The following is a 23,118-nucleotide window of genomic DNA, read 5'->3' on the forward strand; positions in this document are numbered from 1 at the left end:
TTCACTTTCCATCAGCAAATAATCCAAGGAGTGATATTTTGACACCATGTAAGGCCAAGAGTTTTCTTAAGACTCTCATACTGCTGTCTCATATCCCACTCCCTAAGTCTGCTTCCCGCACTAGAATGAAACTCTTCTGTCGAGGGTCACTAGTGACATTTTTAATCATTAATAGCCTTTGACTTTACATGAAGACAGCACCAAAAACAAAGAAGGATGTCCTCGCTCCTTATCCACCAAGAGCCAAAGGTTTTGAAGGCCAAGAAGGCAGTGCGGAAAGGCGTCCACAGCCACAAAAAAAGAGAAGATCCGGACGTCATCCACTTCCAGTGGCCCAAGGTACTGCAGCTCAGAAAGCCACTCAAAAATTCTGAGAAGAGCACCCCCAAGAGAAATAAGCTTGACCACTATGCCATCAAGGTCACCCTGACCACCAAGTCAGCCATGAGAAAGATAGAAGATGACACACTTGTGTTCATTGTGGATGTCAAGGTAAACAAACATCAGATCAAACTGGCTGTGAAGAAACTCTATGATACTGATACAGCCAAGGTCAATATCCTCATCAGGCCTGATGGATAGAAGAGGGCATATGTTCGACTGGCTCCTGACTATAATGCTTTGAAAGTTGCAGCAAAACTGGAATCATCCAAACTGGCCAGCTGGCCAATTCTAAATATAATTTTTTTCACCATATTAAAGAAATAAAAATAAAACCAAGAGCTTTTCCTAATTTTCCTCGAGCTTTCCAAAACATTTTATATTGATGCATATTTTTTGAGAATTTCTTTTCCCTTGTCTCCCATGAAGTGTCCTATTTCAAGTACTTCTTCTTCCGCTAACTACTTATTTACATCTTTATTGAATATTTTTCTTCCTCTTACTTTAAAGAGGGCAAGGGTCTATACTCAGTCTTCGGCTTGGGCTGTACAATACCCCCTTTAGTAATCTTACCCACTTCCACAGTTCAAGCAGATTGCACAAAAAAATGTGTATCTCTAGCTTGACATTCTATAGGTTGTTGACATTCCCACCTTGAGTCCCATCAGGTATAACTTAAATTCAACCAGCATAAACATAAAATCATCTTTGTCTGTACCTCCATCCTCCCAATATGGAAGTTTTGATTCATTCATGTTTATGTTTATATTTTTATGCTCATGTAAATATTGTTCACTGCTGAGACATATAGTATATTATGATCACATTTCCTTTTACATAATAATAATTATGATAGTAATTACCTTATTTCTGTGTTTGCTTTGTTTTCTATGTACTTGTCATGATTTATCCTTTTCCTCTCCCAGAGCTGTAAAATACATCAGATAATCGAGCAGTTTCAGGTTTTGTTCCCCCTCTTATACACAGCCTTTCTGGAGGCCTCCACCATCCTTTTGCAATCTGTGACTGGCTGCTTTCTAGCCCTTCTTCACAGCTGGCCACCTGGGGCTTTGGATAATTTCCTTCTCTCTCCTACACACGATCCTCTTTTCCTGGATTTCATCTCTGCCTCTTTCCTGGTTTCTTCCATTGTTTTGGTGGAATACTTTCTACAATAGCTTCCTTAGAAGGGGTGCCTGGAGGTAAATTTTTTGAGATCTTGCATATCTGAAATGTTTTTAGGTTACCCTTACACATGATTGGGAGTTTGTATGAATTCTAGATTGGAAATTCACTTTGCTGACAATTTTGGGGTCACTTTCATTGTCTTCTAGCTTCTAGTATTTCTATGAGAAGTCTAATGCCATTCTGTTTCTTCTTCCTGCCTGATGTTATATTTTCTAGAATATTTTAGGATTTCATATCAGTTAATTCTTGTAAATTTTCTTTAATTATGTATTTGATTTTTACTCTCAGTTTTTCTCTGTTCTCTATTTTCTGAAGCTTCTTTTAGTTGGATGCTAAATTTCCTTTGTTGATTTTCAGGTTTTATTATCCTTTCTTTCCTCTTTTCTACTCTTTTACAGATATTTTCAACATTATTTTCCAACTCTTCTCTTGAATTTTCTATTTTTCTGTCATATAGTTAATATTTACAAATTTCTATAATTCTCTGAATCTTCCTTTTTAATAGCATCCTATTCTTGTTTCAAAGATGCAATATTTAGTCTTTCTATATTTATAATTATAACATTTATGTTTTCTTCTACTCCATGTATTGTTTCCATTTCTTGTGAATTCATTTTTTAAATGTTTGGGGATTTTCTATCTTTTGTATTAGAATCTTTCTTCCAATATCTGGTGTCTCTTGATATTTAAGAGTGAGACAATAAAAAGTCAATTGGAACCTCTGTGTGTGGGCAGGTTAATTAGGTGGGGCTCTGGATGTTTACTTTTCTCTCTTCCCAGTGCTTTTCTCCTGGGAAGTCAATAACTCCAAAGATGAATACTGTAATCTTCAACCTGAAGATGGGTACTCTAAGTCTGTCAGCCACTCCCTCAAGTCAGTGGTATAAAAGGGCTGGCGACCTCATTGTTCCACATGTTGACTTTTACTGAATCCCTGAAAGTCTTAGGATCCAGAGTCTTTCTGGTTCAACCTCTCCAGATAGTAAATATCCTTTATTCTGCACAGATGAGTATATAAGTTATGGTTCATTAGAGGAAACAGAAGCCAATATAGATTTTTTTTTTTTTAATCAGAAACAGATTTAATTCAAGTAATAGGGACCTTCCGATTCATTGGAAGAGCTTGAGAAGAAGGCTAGGCTAGGCCTCCAGGGGTTGAGTTATGAAGGTACCTATGTTCCAAGGTTCCTGAAGCCACATTGCCATGTTGCAGCTGCATCTCCACAGCCTCAAGTCTAGGACCTAGAATTAGCAGAGAAACTCATTGTCTCCATATCCACTCTCGCTGGAAGCAGCAGTCGAAGGAACAGGATGACTTCCACCTAATTTCTATCTTCCAGATCTGATGCAAGTACATTTCATTTTTGGAATCTAATTCCTATCCTGAAAACTAGATGTAAAGGAGTCTGGAAAAAAATTATTTTAAACTTTCCTGCCAGCCTCTGCACATCAGAAGGATTAGAATAGTTGTTGATCAAGACAGTCTGTTGAAATCTACCGAGTATGGCGAGGGCAGTGAAGGGGAACTGGAATTCTAACTGGACTTCTAACTGGACTTCTGTGTATGTAAGGCTTGTACGCTTCTGTGCCAGGAACCAGAATGCTTTTCCTAGGCTTCCCCCTCTTCAGACACATTGCAGAATGAAGACAAAACCCAACAGTTACTCCTCCTCCATAGGCTTTCCATCTCTTAAGATTTTGTTGATCTTTCTCATCTACTTTCACTTCGTTTTACATTTTGTTGTACTTATAGTTGTGTAATTTAAAAAGTTTTCATTTTTATAGAATTTTGGGAGAAAGAAGAAATAAAGACCTTTTCAAACCTACTTTGCTCCACAGACACATCCGAGTGTTAAGATATTCTCTCATGTCCCTGTGTGAAGGATTGGGGTGACATTGAGATATACTAGCATTCCAGTGTGCGGGTATTAATAATTTTAAAAACTCCCCTAGGTAATTCTGGTAAACTCTACCCATATCACCATTTTTGTATTAGTTATTCATTGCTGTATACAACATTACTCTAAAACTTAATCGCTGGAAAAAAACAAACATTACCTCACAAACAACAGATATTCTTTTATAGCTTCCGTGGGTCAGGAATCTGGAAGTGGATTAGCTGGTTGCCTCTGGCTTAGGGTCTGTCATGAGGCTGAAATCAAGTTGTTGGGTAGGGCTGCAGTCTTCTCAAGGTTTGACTGGGAGAGAATCTGCTTTCAAGCTCACTCACACTCTGTTAGCCAGCCTCGATCCTCGCTGGCTGTTGTCCTGAGATATCAGTTCCTTGTTAGGGATGCTCATGATACAGCAGCTAAAGATCCAAGAGAAGGAAAGCATGGGTGAGCCCTCAAAACAGAAGCCAGAGTCTTTTTATAACCTAATTTTGGAGGTGACAGCCCATCGTTTCTGTGGTATTCTCTCTTCATTAGAAGTGATTCACTAAATCTAGTTCACACTCAGGGGAAGGAGATTCCACAAGGACCTGAGTACCAGGAAGCAGGGAACATGGGGGGCCATCGTTGAAGCTGCCTACCACATTCACATGCATCAATACTTTCCACCAGTTCAAAATCATTGTTTTCAATTTCTGCTTTTGACCTTTCTGAAGTAATATGCCTAACTTCCATCACCTTAGCTCAGATGCACACCACCTCCTCCTTGGAGATGGATAGAATCTAATTGGCATTATTATAATAGAGGCAATATAGCAGAGAGTTAAAGTACAGTCTTTGGAGTAAAAAAGACCTGGATTTGAGGGATGGCTGTAGTATTTCTCTCCTATATGACCTTATGAAATGAACTCTCTCCGAACTTCAGTTTTCTATCCTAAAAAATTACAATAGTAAGACCTTCCTCATAGAGTTCTTGTAAGGATTCAATGAAATGATGCATATGGAGTTGTTAACACAATCTCTTTTTCTTAGTAAATAGATACGCCTCCAGACAGCCTTTTCCAAGGTAATATGCCTTACCACTACCAGTTTATTTCTCCGTAACATTTTTTGACCAAATTATTCCCATATCAAAACCTATTAATTAAAGTTAAAGCTCCTTAGCATCCCTTTGAAGACTCTTCAGTGCAGTCTCAACCTTCCCACTTCCCCTTCGCTTCCTACTCTTCCCTGCGTTTCTCCTGTGTTTCAGTCCACCTCTACTGGATGCCTTTTTCTGAAGCTCTCTTATGCTCTCTACCATCACAAGTTATTATTCACGAGCTTTTCCCCATGTGTGCCCACAGAAACCTGAGCCATCTTCTAAAGTATAGCTGAAATTGTACTTTCTCTTAGAAATTTCCTTGTCTACCTCAATCAGAAGAAATCCGCTCCTGCCCTGAGTTCCCAGGGTACTTAGCATGCTACCTCACGATAATGGTTTTCAAATGAGCAAATGAATGTGGCACTTCGCCATCAGTAAGTATTGCCATTGAAAGTAGATTCCAAACTCCCTGGGGACAGAGTTCGCAACTTACACTTCCTTCTGTCCTCTATGGCACCCAGCACACTACCTGACGAATGACATGGGTGAATAGAAGGGGTAAAGAGTAGACAGGGAAATACACTGTAGAGTGACAAACAGGATATTCCAGAAATGATTCCAGGGACTCATTCTGGGTTGTCTGGAAATGGATTGACTGAACCATGGGCCTTTCTATCTCACCAGCAAGAGGAGGAGCTGCACTCAAACCCAACTTCCCATGTGTGCCTGTCAATTTCCTGCTTGCTCTCAGAACCATCTCCTATCCTTTCCCTTTTCTGTGCTGCATCTTCCATCTTCCCTTGCCCTTTGGCTTTTAGTTAATTTCAGATCGTTTTCATGTGTTGTTTGACTATAGTTTACTTCTTTGCATTGCTGTAAAATATTCCATTGTAGGCATGTGCCAAATTTATGTATTTATTCTACTATTAATGGGTGTTTGGGGCTATTATTAATAATGCTGAGATGAACATTCTCTTACACGTCTGTTGTAAAAAGACATGTGAGCGCTTAATTCCTGGGTTCATATCTAGGACTGGAATTTCTGGGTGATGGTATATATTTCTAGTATTTATTAAGTATTTCAAATCTCCAAAGTTGTAAGAGCAGTGTATGAGAGTTCCTGGTGCTCTACATCCTTGCCAATGCGTGGTATTATCAGTCTTTAAAAATATTTGCCAATCAGAGGCTTATGAAAAGATAGCTCATTTTGTTTAATTCACTGATTACTAGTGAGGTTAAGTCCCTTTTCTTAGGTTTATTGATTTTGTGTATTTTCTATGAAATCATTACTCATATCCTTGGCTAATGTTTTAGTTGGTTGTTTTTATATTTCCTTTGACATGTAGGAGTACTTTGTATATTCTGGATATTATACTTTGTTAGTAGTTATAGTGATTCCTGAATATATATTTATGGAGCACTTGGTATGCTCAAAGGATATAGCAATGAACAAGACAGACCCAAAAAACTCATAGTTCATGCAGCTTAAATTCTAGTATAGGGAGAGAAACAGTGAACAGAGTAAATAAGCATAGGTTATGGTATGTTAAATTTTACGTACTCTGTGATAAATACTCTATAGATGCTCCTTGACTCACGATGGGGTTACATCCTGATAAACCCATCGGAAACCTTAAATATTGTAAGTCAAAAATTTATTGAATATACCTAACCTACGGAACAGCATAGCTTGGCCTACACTACCTTAAACATGCTCAGAAAACTTACATTAGCCTCTGGTTGGGCAAAATCATCTTACTGCGGCTGCCAAGCATCAGAAGAGTATCTACCACATTATCACTAGCCTGGGAAAAGATCAAAAGTGACAATTCAGTGTCTACTGAATGCGTATTACTTTTGCACCATCATAAAGTCAGAAAGTTTCAAACTGAACCCTTGTAAGTCGGGGACTGTCTGTAGAGAGAAATAAAGCGGGAAGGAAGATAGGGAGTTCTGGGGAAGGGTTGCAATTTAAAATAGGGTGGTCGAGGAAGGCTTCACTGAGATGACATTTGAGTAAAACCCTGAAGGAGTTAGGGAGACAGGGCATAGAGATATTTGGTGGAAGATCATCTTAGAGAAAACAAGTACAAAGACTCTGCAGTTGGAGCATAAACGGTGTGTTCAAGGAACAACAAGGAGACCAGTGTGGCCAAAGCTAAATGAGAAAAATGAGTCAGAGGAGATGAGATGGAGTAGCAAGGTGGGGAAGGCGTCTGTGCAGAATGTAAATGTTATTGTAGATCATTGTAAGCGTGTGGCTTTCACTCTGGGGGAGGTAGGTGGCCATTTGAGGAAAGGAAAAATTTGAGCAAAGGAATGACACAAGCTGACTTACTGTTTTAAAAGGCCCATTCTAGGGGACAAGGATAGGAGTAAACTGAGTGACTTTCAAAATAGTTCAGGTGAAAGATAGTGATGGCTTGCACTAAGCTTATACTGAGGTGGTAAAAAGTGATTAGAGAAAATTAAAAAATAACCTGTGAGTAATTATGACCTAGCTGAGGTCACGTGGCATTTGTTGGTTAGTTACTGATTAATTTTTGTTTTTTTACTCTAGAAGAATTTGCTTAGGAGCTGAGACCATGGGTGGAGAAAAACAAAGGTGACCAACACATTGGTGGGAATTGCTATGGATATAACAGTAAATAGGCAAAAAAGATAATGGCTTGGGCCAAAGTGGCACCAGTGAAGGTGGAGAGAAGTTTTCAGAATCTAGATTTATTTTGAAAGTAGAACTAATAAGATTTGTTGACAAATTGGGCAAGGAATGTAAACAAAAGTGAGAAATCAGGGATTACTCTAGAGTTTTTTGTGCTAGAAGGTTAGCGTTTCCATTAGTTAATAATGGAAAAACTTCAAGACTAGATTTGGTAGAGAAGACCAGGGGCTCATTCTGGGCCCTTTGTTTTTAGTTGCCTTTTAGACATTCAAGTGGAGGTGCTCAGGTGACAACTGGACACATTAGCCTGGTATTCAGGAGAATTTAAAGGGAGTTTTATTAGTCAGCATTGTTGATGTAACAAACAAGCCCCAAATCTCAGTGGATTACAGCAACAAACATTTCTTTCTTTTTTTTTTCTTTTTTTTTTAGTTAGTTTCAGGTGTACAAAACAATGTAATAGTTATACATTTATCATTTATATCCCTCACGAAGTGATAACCCCCCAAACATTTGTATCTTGCTCTTATTACATGTGGGCAACAGGTTGATTGCAGCTCTGCTCTGGGCTGTGGGCCAGTTATGTGTCTGATTCATGGATCCTCTAATTTTGGGCCTAGGCTGAAGAAACAGCCACTGTCTGGCACATGCCATACTCACGGCAAAGGGCAGAAGCAAGAGAGTCCAAACTAAACAATGAAGCCCAATTTAAAGGTTCTCCTTGCATGTGGCACACACCACATGCTTCCATTCAATTCCATTGGCCAAAGAAAGTCACATAGCCCAGTCCTGCAATGAGACCAGGATGTATACTGTGCACAGAAGAGGTATTTTAAGACAAATCCAAAGGTTGTGGATGCATAATCCTCATAGAAGGGAGGGAGCAAATAGTTGTAAACTATCATTCAATCTACCACAAAGTGAATGTAGACTTTGAAGAAATCCAAAGACTGAGATGTTCCAATGTTCAGAGGTCAGAGAGATAAGGAAAAAACCAACAAAGGAGACTGCGAAGGAGCAAAGCATAAGGTAAGAAGAAAACCAGGTTGGAAGTCAAGTCAAGAAAGTGTCTCAAGAAGAAAGAAGGTATCAGCTGTGTCACATATTGTTAATAAGTCAAGAAAAATGAAGACTGATATTGACCATTAGAAGTAGCCATGTGGAAATCTTTAGTGATCTTGACAAGAGAGTTGATGACATGTTATGGGGCAAAAACTTGATCAATGTGGATTCAAGACAGTGGGAGAAGAAAATTTAAAGATAGTGGACATAGGCAGACTGCTCTTTTAAGGACTTTTGCTAAAAGGGGAGGGAAGGAAATGGAGGAGTAATTGGAGGGAAAAGTGAGGTCAATAGTAGTTTTTTTTATTTGTTTGTTTGTTTAAGATGGAAGAAATAAAACTGTGGTTTTGTGATGATAGAAAAGATTCAGTAGAGAGGGAAAAACTGGTGATGCCACAGAGAAAGCAGAGAATGTTGTATACTGACGCCCCTGAATAGGCTGGAGGGGTGGGATCTAGTGCGCAGTGGAGGATTGGTCTTCATTAGGAGTATAGAGAGTTCACTCATAATAATGGGTGAGAAGGCAGAGGATGTGGACACAAGCGCAGTAGGTCAGTAGATATGATGGTGTTAGCATGTGAAAATGCTTTTCTGATTTCTTCCGTTTTTCAGCAAAATAAGATGCAAGTCATCAACTGAGAGTGAGAATAGGGAGAAGTTGTCGGAAGTTTGAAAGTTAGAAGAAAGCATGGGTGGTCTAGAAGAATGGGAGACTGAATGCACTAGGGAACACTAATGATTGGTAGGCAGCATTAGAGGCCTACTTGAGAATAGGATGGTTGTGTGTTTTTCTTCTCTAAGCACAGTCAACTGCAGTGGTAGGGGTACAGAGTTAAGTGGAGAACTGGATTTAACCAGGTAACAGTCAGAACATTAGATTTAACCAGAATTTGTCAAGTTAAAAGAAAAAGAGCAAGAGGGACAAGGTAGTTTAAGATGTCTGCAAAGGAAGGTTCATAATGGTTGATTATGGTTGGATCATAATGGAAGTATAGCATGGCACAGATTGGGAACAATAAAATAGTAGAAGAATCAATAGATTATTCAGGTAAATTTGACAAATTGTTGGAGTCAGGAATAAGCTTAAAAAATAGGTCTTGGTCAGAGAGTGTGATGCTTAATATTGACATTATGCAAGAATTGTGGTTATGGGTAATGACAAGATTTAGAGCAGCGCTATCCAACAGAACTTTTTGTGATGATGGGAATGTTCTATATCCACTATCTAATATGGTTGCCACTAGTGGTACTGATCATTGGAAATGGACCGATTAAGAAAATGAAATTTAAATTGTATTTAATTTTAATAAATTGTAAATTAAAAGCAACATGAAGCTGGTAGCTACCATATTGGACAGTGTGGTCCATGTTAGTGAGTGACCAAGATGGAAGACAACATTATTGGAGAAGAGGAGGCCAAAAACTTTAGAAGCTAGGTTATTGGAAGACTATCAGTAACTGGATGTTGAAATCACCAAGAATTATGAAAGACTAATATTGAAGAGTGAAGTACCAGCTAAAATCTTTAAAGAAAGATGAGTCTCTGCATAGGAGGATGGGTATAACAAGGAGCAAAGAAAGTGGTATAGTCAGGTAACACATTAATCAAAACAGAAGGTGTTAGGGGTGGCCAGATAGCTCAGTTGGTTAGAGCGCGAGCTCTCAACAACAAGGTTGCCGGTTCATTTCCCACCATGGGGTGGTGGGCTGCTCCCCTGATGGGCCCTGGAAAAACACGCTATTCCCCAATAAAATTAAAAAAAAAAAAAAAAAAAAAAAAAAAGTGTTTTTAAAGCAAAACGAAAAAAACAAAAACCCCAGAAGGTTTTAGGAAGGAAGGAAGGGGAAAGTTTAGCAATGCAAGGAAGATACCTACTGCTTGTCTAGGTCTAATAGTGTAATATATGCTTTCATAATATCTTCTTTCATTGCAAAGAGAAGTTTGTGGATTGTCTTACTACTTATTTATGGTGTCTTTTGATGAGGTTTCACTTCTAAAATTTGAAAAGTTTATTCATCTTTTCTTTTATGATTCTCATTTTTGTATCTTAATTAAGAAATCTTTTCCTACCACAAGGTCATAAATACTTTTTTTATATTTTTCTTCTAAAAGTGTTGCAAGTTTGCTTGTCACGTTTAAGTTTTTAATTCTTCTTAAATTTATTTTTATGTATGGTATCAGAGAACAATTTTTTTCACATAATCTAATTTCTGAAGCACAAGTTATTAAAATCCACTGTTTCTACAGTGTTACCACCATCATATTAATTTCTCCAATAGCTTGGTTTTTTTTTTCAAAGATTTTTTTTTTTGTTCTTGGGGAAGGGGAACAGGACTTTATTGGGGTACAGTGTGTACTTCCAGGACTTTTTCTCCAAGGCAAGTTGTTGTCTCTTCAATCCCAGTTGTGGAGGGTGCCGTTCAGCTTCAAGTTGTTGTCCCTTCAGTCTCAGCCGTGGAGGGCACAGCTCAGCTCCAGGTCCAGTTGCTGTTGCTAGTTGCAGGGGGCGCAGCCCACCATCCCTTGCGGGATTCGAGGAGTCGAACCGGCAACCTTGTTGTTGAGAGCCCACTGGCCCATGTGGGAATCGAACTGGCAGCCTTCGGGGTTAGGAGCACGGAGCTCCAACTGCCTGAGCCACCGGGCTGGCCCCTCAATAGCTTTTGAAATTAGCTCTTTATTCCAGATGGTTATCATTTTATCATAACATATATAGTTGTAGATTTATACTGATTTATTCTGTATGGTACTTGGTGTGTGTGCGCGCCCATTTCAATTCTGCGATTACCTGGTTATTATTTCTTTAAATATTTTTTCTTCACCGTTTCCTCCATTGTTTTGGAGCTTTTATTGAATGTGGATTGGAGCCTCTCATTCAGTTTTCCATGTTTCTTTATCAACTGCTCTTTCATATATATAATCTCTTTGGCTCTCTATGCTGTACTCTAGACATATCTCTCAGCACTATCTTCCAATTCAGTAAAGTCATTTGTCCCCTGTATGTAGTCTAGAGTTTATCCCATTATTAAGTTTTTAATGGCTATAAACATTTGCAAATTCTAATGGTCTCTAGTTGCATCTTTTTTATATCCAGTTGTTTAAAATTTTATTTATGCTTATTTCTTCATAAATTCTTATTCATTTTAACGGAAGTTATTCCTTTATTTATATCTTTGAACATCCTAAAACATTTATTGTAAAACAATCATCAAACTGTTCTATAAAATTAATTTCAGTTGTAGTGAATGCATGTACCAATTGTTATGTACTTTTTTTCCCTTAGCCTTAGTTTTGTTTTCATGTGTTTCAGAATTTAGGTTTTCAGACTCCTTTTGCATAGGAGGTGTTTTGTTTGTTTGCTTATTTTGTTCCCCCATTTCCTGTGCTCACTGCTCCTCATCTAGCAGTTTTGTGGCTGTCTCTGCTCGCTCGGACTCTGTTCCCTCAATTCCAAATCATGTCCTCGAGGGACATTTCCTGTCCATATGACAGGAAAGTTCCTGTCAGAACTTCGGGATATCGGGGATGTTGCAGACCCCGTCACTGAAACAGTGGTCAACTTTGTTCAGTCCCCAGTTGCTGTGCCTTTGGCCTTCTACCTCCGCAGGCCCACAGCTCTATGAGTGTACAGCACTATACCCTCAGGGCAGTGTTGGCATCAGTTTGGTTTGCAGCCTCTTATAAGTGGGTGGACTGTATATTTGGAAGAGATGAGCTATATCAAAGTGTCATCTTAATCAGAAATCGTTTGATAGTTTTATAATTTTGTTTTTTAAAAACATCTAAATCTTTCATTGAACTGGAGTTTATTGTGATATAATTTTGAAGTAAGGATCTAACTCTTCTCCAACTAGCTAACCATTTTCACCTGCATCACTTATCAAATTATTTATTGACTTGCTAATTTCTGCCACTACTACCTTTCAAATAGCCTTCAAATCTGTTTTATTCTTTATATTCCCATTGTTACGGCCCTCGTTGAGGTCACTGTCATCCTGTCAATTTTCACGTAGCTTATTGCCATAGCCTCCTAATTCCTGGTCTTCAATCCCTTATACAACCTGCAGAAAAAATTACCATTGTGTAACACAAAACTGACCCTGTTACTCCCTGCATAAAACCTTCCAGTGACCATCCCATTCCCTCAAGATGAAGTACAAACTGTTTAATGAGGTCCACCATGCTATCAGCTTATTTCTGTAGCTTCAGCTCTTGCCATTCATCTTCCTCACCCTCATCCCCACTGTCCACCCCTAAGGGGTTTAGCCTCCTGAATATGCTATGCTCTGCCTCATTTCCAGGCTCGTACTCATCTTGGCCTCCACCCTACCCCACAATATCTTTGATGACTCACTCATCTATAGTGCAGGTTTCATGACGATGTCACATTCCCCAACGAGCCTTTGGTGATCTTTCTAGATTAGGGGCTTCTCCTGTATGATACTTTCTTCATTACAGCACAAATCGTGCAGAATTGCAATTTCTCACTTTCCTATTTACCTCCCTTCTAGATTATAAGACATTTGAGGGAATTTTGTGTTCTACTTCTGAGACCCTAGTACCTGACATATAGTAGATTTCTACAAATGGTTTTTGAATTCAATAAAAAATGTTTCAACTACATGAGCTATAGCAGACACTGCAGGGGGCTATGCGAAAACAAGAAAAATAAGATGACGCCCCTCACACAACTTATTCTCTAGTGAGAGAGAGAAAGAGCGACAATAAGCCAAACAAGCAAATAACTAAAACAACTGCAACATGTGTTAGGAAGGATATAAACAGCTGGCTGTGATAAGGAATAACAGAGGGTCCTACTTGTACAGGATGGCCAAGAAATTCTGCTTGAGGAATAGACATTTCAGCTAAGAACTAAAGAATAGGAAGGGGCCAATCATGTGAAAAGCTGAAAGAAGAGCACATCCAAAACTCCTGAAACAGGTAAGAGCTTGATGTGTTCTAGGATCTTTGACTGCAGAGTTGCAACTGGTGGGATAAGGTGCGTGGTATGAAGTTGGCGGCCTTAGGCAGGTGGCCAGATCATGCTGAGTCTTTTGGGCCACAACCAGGCACTTGGATTTGTTCTAACAGGCTGGAAAATCATAGAAGGGTTTTAAGGAGGAGAACGACATTCTCCAATTACATTTTAAGAGTTCATTCTGGCTGTGTTGATAATGGAATGCAAGGAGGTTACCATGGAAGTAAAGGGACCAGTTAGAAAGCGATTGCAGTAATCCAGGAGAGGGAGAATGGCGGCTTAAACTAGCATAGTCACAAGTGGAGATGGGACAAGTGAATGAATTCAAGATATATTTTGAAGGTAGGACAATTTGCACTTGTCGACTATGAAAGATGAGGGAAAAGGAGGAGACTAGGATGTCTCCAAGGCTTCTGACTTCAGTGCCTAAGTGAATAGTGTTAGTGTTGATAAAGATTGGGGAGAATGAGGAGGAATGGCTTCGGGAGGACACAGGGAACTCAAACATTCTATTTTGACTATGTTAAGTTTGAAATGTTTGTGAGACAACAAAGGAAAGATGTCAGATAAGTAGGTTGAATATATTAATCTGGAGCTCAGATAAAAGGTATAGTCTTGACATATAAATGTAGGTGTCATCAACGTGAAGCCTTAGGAATGAATGCGCTCCCCCCAAAACAAAGTCTATGTGGAGACGAGAAGGTGGTGTTTAGAAACCAAGATCTTGGCACTAGATCAGTTACTAGGAATGTCCTTTCTCCCAGGCCTTCTCACTGGACTGAGCTAGAAATATACTCGTATGTGTGCATATACGTATACACATACGTATGTATTTACACACATATATGTATATACATATATACACATTTACATCTATATTTATTTCTATATCTATGTCAAAAACCATGAGTTCACACTGAAGTGTTCCATTCCAATCCATTACCACAGAGCTTATTTGAGCTTTCCTCCACCTATACGTATACCTCTTTTCTCTCACAGTGAAAAACTTGACCGTCATTATCCTCAACATTCTACTAATTTGCTTGATTTTTTGTGGGTAGCCATCTCCTGACACCTTTAGGTTGCCGCCTTGCTAGAACACCCTCTGTGAGCAAGCTCCTGCCCTTGTGAGGCTCTTCTGATCAGGAAGGAAGGAAAGCTATTCTATTTTCTTTATTTGGTTCTACATGTCTTACTGTGTATCTCTTTGGTATTTTATTTGTTTTGTTGCTATTTTGAAAAGGTGTTGTTTTTAATAAATTACATTTTCTGTTTATAGTTTTCATTTGAAAAGGCTACAATACATAGTTTCATTTTTTATATTGGCCAATATAACGAAATTGTTTTTATTTCATTGCTTTTATTGGTTATTAGTAACAATGAGCATTTTCAAATGTTTATCAGCCATTTTAATTTGTTTCTGTGAATTGTATGAATCCTTTGTTTTTTTCCTATGGTAATCTTAGTACTTATTTTAAAAATCAACTTTCTTGAGTTATTTATACACTCAGAATAATTGCCTATCTGTTGCAAATATTTTCCAAATTAATGTTTAAAAATTTTCTTCAGTTTTTAAAAATTTGCAGAATTTTAATTTTTTTATATGGCCAAGTATGTTGATGATTTCCTAATTATTTTTCAGCTTCAAATTTCTTTCCCTCTCCAGAGGTCACCTGTATTTTTATTAAAGATTTTCAGAAATTTTCCATTTTTAGAAATTTTGTTAAACATTTTTGTTAAACATTCCTAGAAATTTTATTAAACATTTCTTTATCCATCTGGAACTTATTTTATTATATTTTTAGCCAACCTGTAGAAAATTCTAAGAGTATTAATCTTTACCTATCAAAGCTGTCACCAGTACTTTTTCCAGCTTTTTATTTGCCATTTAAATCTAGCTTATTTTGATTTTGACATGTAGACATTTTCTTTTTTAGTAAATTTACTAATCTTTACTTTAGTGACGTCTCCCCTTGCTTTTAAGCTTAGAAAGAGATTTCCCCTATCCAGAGATTTAATAAACACACTTATATTTTCCTTTTTTCTCTTGCTCTCCTTCCTTCTCTTTCTCCCTCTCCTCTTTTCTCCTCCCTGTCTCAAGGCCAGCTTTAAGTAAAACGAGCCACTAAGCTAGCCCCAATCACTTGGGTCTCTTGGGGATCTTGTAGACCAAGAAAAACGTGGGTCTGGGATGGATTTCTCCACAACACAACCCCCTCCCTTTCCCTCCTACATAAAAAGCAGTTCAGTGTCGAGCTCCCCAATAAGTGTATGTACGTCTGACAATTCATAAACTGCTGAAGTGAAAGGTGGCCTTTAGATATTCTGTATATAAATTTAGCCAGTTATACAGAGAGAATGAAAAAAATATGGCCTGATTCTGATCAGATGCTGCTTGTTTCTCCTTACACCATGGGGTTCTGTTCTATGTCATTTCCTTTGAAGTCAGTGGGAGCTCTGTGTAGGGCGGCAAGGCGAACACCGGCCTCTATACATGAAGGTGAGAACTGCCATTACGATAAACTATTCGGCAATGCGGTGGAGGGAACATTAGTTTAACACACTTGGTGGCTACCCTGCAGATCCCACTGTCTGTGAGAGCTTTGTTCAACCAGAGCAAACAAGTACTGTTTGAATCTTGACATACAAGGGCTCATTCAGCAGAGCATCCCCTGTTATGAGAGGAGGCACAGTGCTGGGCAGACATTGCAGTTTTTAGCCAGCCCACGGAGGGCATTTCTCTCACATTCTCCCCATCTGGAAAGAGACTGTTTTCAAGACCCCAGAATGGTTTTCTATAGATTGGAGAGATGTATAAATATTTTTACATGTTTGTACTCACATATGATGGGGGACAAACTACAGTTGTATCAAAGTAGCCAGGCCTTTTCAATACGAAAAGAAAGAATTCTTGGCACATTTTAGCTGATATTAGGTGAAAAGCAGAGCTTGCCATAGAAATGAGACAAACTTTAACGTGAAGAAGGTATTGGAAATGAAGACTCACGTACATTTGCTTTCTATCTCAGGAGTGTTATTTTGTTAATTAGCCCACAGAGACTTTCTCCCTCGCCCCATTTTCACAATGAGTTGTGTACCATTTTTTTTAGAAACCCAAAACAAATGATGTTTTCAGGTTGTTATACTGCAAACATTGGAATGCACAGAGGTCAAAGAGCAAATTATGCAAATTGATGGGTGTTTTTCCCCACCCATACCATCCCCTGACAGAAATAGTGATGCCCCCTTACTGATGCCTTCATCTTATTATTCCGCTCCTGTCTCCAGGCCCTTGCTTAAGCTGTAGAATACACCCAGCTTCACGGCCCCTCATTTCCAAAGACCCCTCCCAAAACAGGACACTAGGATTTTGTATTTGTAGGTTCTTCTATTGAATAGCATTGAAGTGCAGCAGGCATTTTTTCATTTTTTACTTACAATTTTGAATTCTTTTTCAGAAAACTTGTATCCACCTCTGCATACAGAATACCCTTTCTTTCCACAGGCCATCATCAGGTAGACAATATTTAAATCCTTGGGACTAGAGAGGATCGTTGAGAGAGGAAATGTAGTTGGAGGAGAAGAGAAAGGACTAAGTTCTGGAGCACTCTAAATTTAAGAGATTGGGGAGAAGAGAAAATAGATTTGGGAGATCATTCCATAATAGTACGCAGGGAGCAGCATCATTCTTTGAAATAATAGTTATATTGTAATATAATAGTTATAAACTATTCTATTCTGTGTGAATGTACCCTAGTTTATATAAGCAGCCCTCTACCAGTAGCTTCTTGTAACTATTCCTCCTGTTCTTAGCTCATCCTCACTCGAATCCATTCTATATACTGCTTAAGTTAAACTTGGATTAATTTTAGTTATTTGTGCCTGGATGAAAAATAGAAAATCAGGTAAGCACAATCTATTACATTTATTTGATGAAATACAGTGCAATTATGATTTTTAATAAGGAAATACTTGCAAAATAATGTTGAGTGAATAAAGCATAATCCCAGTTTATACACAAACATGTACCTACCCCCTCAAATATATGACCAGAAACAAATTCTATAAGTTTATCCATCAAAAGTGTAGCATTTCTAGATGGTAGGTTTCCAGGTAACTTTCATTTTATTTTATATGCTTTTCTGTGTTTTGCAAATTTCCTTTACGAAGAAACGTTTTTCTAAAGGTGTACTTTATTTAGGTTGCTTCACAGACAGGAAACCAGCTTTGATTTTTTGCTGCCTAAAAAGGTAATGTCCAAATATCTTAATTTGGTAGTCAAGACCCTTCAGACGAGAGGCCCAAATTCTGTTTCAGTTCAAAGAATCTGTTCAAGGTCTTCTGGAGTGCTCCGTACTTTCCTACTTCTATACTTTTTTTGAAAGCTGGGATCCTTTTAATTTCCCTCTTTTTTCTATAATTTCTACAAATCCTTGAAGACATTATTTAAGTTCCACCTCTTACTTGGTGCTAAGACCATGAGTAATGGAAGAGGTCGTCAAAGATTAGTGTCTCTGTTAATCATTCAGCATTTAACACAGGATGCTTTGCATTGTTATGGTTCCTTTTCTATCTCCCCAATTGGCATTTCAATTCTTAGAGGACAGGTTCTGTGACTTAGAATCACACTGTGTGGACATTAAAAAATGATTGTATAACAATACTGGGCACTGGTACAGAGTTCTACATGTATGTTCTTGGTATCCCCCGATTCCACGTCTTGTTCACAGTAAGTGTGTCATAAACATTTAAAGTAGTTTAGATCCAGGAATATAGATATATATCCCATACATATATATATATGTATGGGATAACTCTGAATCTTTCTCTTTATATATATGTTTGTATCTTCTAAGTGCATTGAGCTTATTGAAAGAATAATAAAATTTGAGCAGTTATTTACGAAAAGGGAAACATTTAAATACATGTAGTTACTATTGCTTAAGCATTCTTTCTTCCTTCACAAAAGGTCATTGGTCTTCTCTTCAGGGAATATTCTCTTCTTATTGTCTCCTGAAATACAACGTAGCTTTACTTTTCTTCCTTATTACCTGGTCCCAAATATAATCTCCACATGTGCTCTATCTTTGTAGGTGAAATACTTCCTGCCTCAGTGAAATCTAGCTCCCAAATGAATTTCTGTTGGTTTGGAGAGCAACTTGAGGATTTTGCATTTGGCACCATTCAATTTCCTTGGCATCTCTCCATAGTCACCATTTAGAAAGCTCCTGGTCGGCAGGATTTCTCTCCATCATACACTCTGTGGAGATTAAAAAAGGATTGTATTACATTGGCTTGAAAATGTGATGGAAATGAAATTTGCTTTACGAAGAAAGGAAGCATTTGAAACTCAAATTGTTCCAATAGGACCCTTATACAGGGATAGTTCTTAGTGGAGTAAAATGGTGAAATTTCCTTCTTATTTAGACTGCTGCTAAGTAAATATCACTATGTTTAAAATCACAAAGAAAGCAAGTTACAAAACAATATGATTATATTTATGTTCTAAAAAATATGGGTGTATATATACTTAGAAAGAAATCTTGAATTAAGATCTTCAGAACGGTCCTGAGCACTGAGTAGCTTATGGTGCATCTGAAGCAATATCCTATTATTTACTTTAGATTAAAACCATGTTAAAATTAAATAAGTATAAGGAAGCCCCCCAAAATTCTGATTTTTTTTTTATGTCTATGCATTTGTAAACATGTCAAACTCTTTATAAAAAATTCTTTTCGTTCCTTTTTTCTGTGTCTTCAGTACAAACTTCCTCTGCCTATTGGGTCATTCTGTTTCGTTTATGTGACGGTAAATGCACAGAAAAAGGTTCGGAAAGGAACATACCAAATCATTAACAGTGGTTACACCTGTGGAGAGCAGTGGGCGGGGGAATGGGGAGCATTGTGCTTTTCCATTTTACTCTATTTTTTCCCCTAATTATCTATAACCAAAATGTAGTCATTTATTTCATGCATAATTATTAAAATCAAAGAAATAAATAAACACACTGGAAAGTAAAATTCTTCACCTTTTCTCTTCCTATCAAAGTTTAATATTAAAGTGCTTATATTTGATAAATGTTAATGTAATCTAGAGGGAAGCTCAAATCATCCTCCAAATTGAGTGTATTGATTTTTCTTCCTCTTTCATTCAATGACATAGTAGATAGCTGCCCACTATTAGTTTTTTTCCCCAGATATTGCTGCTAGTCATTATCACCACTAACATTCATTGAGCTCTTATAATATGCCAGGCACTGGTAGCGAGCTCTATGTGTATTAACAGAACAATCCTGTGAGGTGGAAGTCTTATTACTGTCATGTTACAGTTGAAGAAATAAAGGCTGGAAAGTTGACTATGTTGTGCAAGCGAGGTCACACAGCCAGCAAGTGATGGCCCTGGGACGTGCCTCTGGCAGACTGACTCCATATTCTGCACAGGAAAGAAGGGAGTGGAACTAGTCTGTGGTTCGAGATTTTTACTTTATTTCATAGTTGGCATATACATTTTTGTCTAATTGGGCGCTGACTACAGGCAGCTGGGTCTGGTTGATGTGTTGGTTGAAAATTACTATTATTATGAGGATGATTATTATAGCATTTAGTAATTATGCGTGCTTTATACTTCAAAGAACGGTGCTTTATAATCATTTATTAGCTATGACTCACAACATCTCTATGATATAAAGATACACTTATCATGCATATGTTGCAGAAAGAGAAACTGAGGCAGAGTAAGATGAGCCACATCTTCATAAGAAAGAGTGAGGGTGGAATGCAACCTCTTAAATTCCTGACACTCCATAAACAGCGCATTCTGAACAACAGAAATTGTTCTTTAAACCTTTTAAAAGAAAGTGTCAGTTCCAATATTTTTCCTCAATATTTAATTACAAGTTAAATGTAAAATATGCTAAAAATTGATGATCATTTCCTTTTAGATTATCTATTTTGGAGCTTTTACTTCATTCATGTCAATGTGACAATTTTGTTCAAATTCAACCTTGCTATCTCTCATTTCTCCACACAAGCACAATTTGACTACAGATACTGGTTTTCAGTGTCAATATTACATTGCTTCAAACTGCTTTCGTTGTCTTTAAAAGATGCCTTTTGTTCACCACATGCATGGGACTCTTCATAATAACTTGTAATAAAAACAAATTTTATGCAAGAATTATATTGGAATTAAATTAGATGTCTGGTACTTTGTATACTTCAAAACTCAAGATTAGAAACATGTCAATATGACTTGGGGTGGGAGAAGGAGAGAGAGATGAGAAGGACCACTTTGGGTTTATTACAGCACCCCATAAAAGGCTGGGAAGAAATACCTGCAGTCATCCATAAACCTGGTAGTTGCTTTTAGTTAAGAGGCAGTCACGATCATAGCACATGGGAAAGGCTCAATAAATATTAATTTAGTGGTTAATACCATGTCTGTGGAGACAGACTGCTTGGGTTCTAATCCTGGTTCCATTACTTGCTAGTTACCTGAACTAGCTGTGCTATGTTTCACAATCCAGAAGGGGGAAAAAAAAAAGGAGGATCACACTCCATAAAGTTAATTATTACGAAATGTAATTTATTCAAGTATTTGCTATTATTTGTCTTTTCTATTTCTAAGGCAATTGACAAATAACATTCACTAGAACTCCATTAAATGTTGGTGGTAATGATATTTATAATTTGATGTCTGCACTTGCCTGGATTGTTTAGAAATGGTACAACATGGTACCCCACAATTTTCTATCCCAGAAAAACAGTGTAAAATGACCTCAAAATACATTGGAATAAATAATGATAAGCACATGTAAAACTTATAAGGCAGAATTTTATATTTGTTTCTCAAAAACGTCCTATGATCCCACATCCAGTGGCTCCAAACTCAGTGCCTACCATGAAGATTTCACATGTGAGTGAGTCCAACTCACCGTATTACCTGAATAAAGCTGCTGCTTCTGAGCTAAAGATACTGATGTGTTGTGAGATGGACGCCTAGTCTGCCAGTGTGGAAATTTTCAAGAGACCCCAGAAACTGGGATTGTTTTTTTTTAATGTGACATTTCTCAATTTAAATTTTTTTGGTTCAATCTATTTCTTGGTACGAAGAAATACGTTTCTCTGCCAATTATACTAGTACCTAGACACAAGTACATTGTGCTGTTATTCATATCAGCAAATGCTTTTTAAATATTTGTGCCAAAGCACAAATACAAGGTGAGGAAGACAACATATGACAGTCTTCACGAAACGCACAAGCCTGGTGGAGAGATAGGCAATAATGTCACAGAAGAGAGTGAAAACTGCCATAGCAGAGTGTAGAACCCAGGACTTGAGCCTGGTTGGTGGCTTAAGTATTTGATCAGGCCCACTGTAAAAACACTAAAAATAAAGAACCTCATTATTTGAAAGTTTGGCAAATTGTGGACACCCTAGTAGATGGTTCTTTTGTTTAACAAAACACCTTAATGGATTTAGGGTGGGAGCTATGCAAAGATTGGGCCACAGCCCTGCACAGTTCCAGGGGAACCATTCCTATTGGGGCCTGTGCAAGTGGCCCCCCCTTGAGCACCATTCAGGTTGTATTCTTTGTGAATGGTACCCCCTGGAATTGTGCAACCCGATTGATTCTGTCAATAAAAGTAGGCCTGGTGTCTGGCCTGAGAGGAGGATTGAGAGCTAAACCTTCTACATAATAAAGTAAGAGGAATTTTAAGTCTTCACCTAGTGGACAGAGGTTGGGAGGTGGAGGGGTGCCTGTAATCAGGAGAAGAAAAGGGTTTGGAGAAAACATCTCTAGGAGGAGGATGAGCCAACAACTTGGCAACAACCTGGAGCCTATGAACCTGGTGAGAAATTCCCCGTAATTTTGAAAAGAGACACATAAAATCCTCTGTCAATTTCTCTAACCTCTAGGAGACACTGACAAATGAAGTCAAACAACTTTTTCTTTGGCATCAAGTATAACCTATGAAACTCTTGTGAATGAATTAGGAGATAACCAGGAAAGATTCAATACTTAGGCACACCTAGCAACACTTGGCTAGTCATAAAATACTATATTAACTTGCTTTTTTACTGTTTTTCTTCAAAAAGCTTAAAGCGCTTACACTTTTACTTCCTCATGTGTTCTAACATTCCAGTGTGGGAGGGGCAGATTTATGATAACATTATTTATAGATGGAGAAATTGAAACAGAAATTAAATCACTTACTCAATGCTGCATAGTTGGGGTGGTGGAGCCCACACTGGAATTTGGTTCTCCAAGCTCCTGCCACGAAATGGAAAGATCATAAGTTTTGGAATTAGAGGGATCTTTGTTTGAACAATCCTGATTTCTGGCCCTTAAATTAAGAATGTGGCCTTAAGTCAATTACTTCATCTAAGTCTCAGTTTTTCTCTTCTGTAAAAATAAAACCATAAAACCTCATAGTAGTGAAGATTAATTTAGCAAATGCATGTTAAAGCCCTGGCACAGAGTAGTTCTCAAAGGAGATTAGTTCTACCTCCAATCTCGTATTATCTGGGTAAATTTCACTACAAATTTGAAGTAATAAAAAAAAGAATCCTACATTAATACTAATTTTTTTCTAGCCTCATCTTCCACTGAGAGCAAACCATGAATAAAAATGCTCCAATACATCATTTAATTCAACGGAAAAACTTTTGCTTCAGTAGGGTTATTCCTATTGGGGGCAATTAGAAAAAAAGAGGAAAATGTGGAAGATAAAATGGTAGAGTGCAGCGGTTCTAAAACTTGAGAATGTAGCAGAATCACCTGGAAGGCCTACAAAAACACAGATTTCTGGGCCCCACCCCAGAATTTCTGATTCACAAGGTCTGGAGTAGGGCCTAATAATTTGCATTT

The 23,118-nt window shown here is 37.9% G+C and overlaps 1 pseudogene; it reads left to right on the forward strand.

Annotated features, from left to right (window-relative positions):
• The first annotated feature begins 216 nt into the window (after positions 1-216).
• Positions 217-582, forward strand: LOC148759086 (large ribosomal subunit protein uL23 pseudogene; annotated as a pseudogene).
• The last annotated feature ends 22,536 nt before the right edge of the window (positions 583-23,118 follow it).

This window comes from Rhinolophus sinicus, chromosome 1, assembly GCF_057876585.1.
Source record: "Rhinolophus sinicus isolate RSI-liver-muscle chromosome 1, RSI-T2T, whole genome shotgun sequence".
NCBI classification, from domain to species: Eukaryota; Metazoa; Chordata; class Mammalia; order Chiroptera; family Rhinolophidae; genus Rhinolophus; species Rhinolophus sinicus.